Here is a 1,818-nt window from a genome sequence, read left to right as displayed (position 1 = left end):
CACACTCAGAGTAGGGTAAAGTATTTTATTCTTTTTGACCTAACAAGGATCTACAACTTAACTTTTTATGGTATTCTCCAGACTATCTAATTAGAATTTTCAACCATTGTTTAGGAAACAGGAAAAAAACTAATGTTGTATTTTTGACACAATATTATCGGAATTATTTTTTCCTACTCAGGAGATAGTAGTGAAAGTCCATATATGCATATCCTTTCCTTTTCAGAAGATGAAACTAATTGCTTTGCAAAAAGAATCACATAGTGAATGGTTTGTTTTTGTTGTTGACTGAAAGCCAGTTTTTTATTTTCCTGCACAATTTATGATCTGAACTATCTGCAAAAATCTCCTTTGAAGTTAGTCAGAATTTGGAGTTGAAATAACTTCTCATGGGGAGAGAATAAAGCTCCTACTTAATATTTGTAATTGCTATGCTTTACTATATGACTAGTAGTCCAACCTGTATTAACTTCTGATGATATTATTAATACAGAGATAATTTTGGAAATTGACTTATTTGCATATCTATTATAACAGCTACTCAGATCAAACATTCATTGAAATCTCTAGGGAGCCCACATTTTAAAGATTATTAACTTTTTGAATATACTCATTCTGTCATCTTTCAATTTACACGGTAAAGTCTCTGATAATTTTTGATATATTGCTAACTATTATATACTCTGTATATTATTTCAGTATGTTCACTTAAAATATCCATTTAACTGGGAATATGCTAATACATATAATACTTAATAATATGCAAACTGAAAATGTTTTTCTTTACTCTTTATATATATGGACATGAACATATATTTTCACATTTTTCTCCAATGAGAATCTTGACATTTTTTTAAGAGCTTGTTTTACATTCAACATTACGTGGTAATTTAGTTTCACTCTCCATTTACCATGTACAACCCTAACCCAGTCTCCTCACTTCCCTACCCAGTAATGCTCCCTCCGTGTCCCTCATATTTATGCAATTCTGTTTGTCCTGCATTTCCTCAATTTGAATGTTGGTCCTCTGGTGCCCCACGGTCTATTTCTCTAAGGGATCTAGTACCATAGAGTATGTGGGTGCTTCATCCTGATTTGAGTGGTCTGCATGTACATCTTGTTAACAATTGGGCTGAGAGCCAGCCCCTGGGGGTGAGTTTTATTCCAGGTGCAGAATGTATTTCAGGGCTATAGTATCAGGGGTCTCATCAGATTTCATCTGACCAGTAATTCTGGTCATTATTGAGTTTTTGGATTTTGTTCCATGTTTTTCCTTCCACTCTATCCAAGATCTCCAGATTTGATCCTTTTCTGAGGGGTTGGCATTAGTATCTAGGCACCTTCTAGTTCTTTTGGTCTCAAGGTCCATTGTGTCCTGGAGATGATTGCTTCCAAATGCCTTTTTTTTTTTTTGGCATTCTTTGCTTCCAATGCTAGGAGACCATTAGCTGCATCTTAGATTGAAAGCTTTTAAGACCCCAATCGCTACCTACCAATGTAGGATGCTGAACAAGGCTTTTATGTATCTTGTTGTGCCAATTGAGTCTAGTGTCCCCCAGTACTATGGTCCTGAGTTGGTAGATCTATTGGATCTCTCTCCCATAGTGTCTGGGTGTCTGTGAGGGATTACTTTGTGTCTGTCTTCTATTGTTTCTGTAAGGACTGCAGGTATTTTGTATCACTGGTGTCTGTGCAAGATTAGCCTCAGCTGAATCTATCCTTGATCTAGAGGATACTCCTGTTCACTGACCCCTATCTGATCCTCTCAGGTGTTTATGTGTTTATCTCTAGCCTGGTGTTTGGTGTTAATGGTAATGC

This window comes from Orycteropus afer, unplaced genomic scaffold, assembly GCF_000298275.1.
Source record: "Orycteropus afer afer isolate SDZICR_OR568_19922 unplaced genomic scaffold, OryAfe1.0 scaffold00784, whole genome shotgun sequence".
Taxonomy (NCBI): domain Eukaryota; kingdom Metazoa; phylum Chordata; class Mammalia; order Tubulidentata; family Orycteropodidae; genus Orycteropus; species Orycteropus afer.
The sequence above is the reverse complement of the archived record's forward strand: the minus strand, read 5'-3'. Positions refer to the sequence as shown.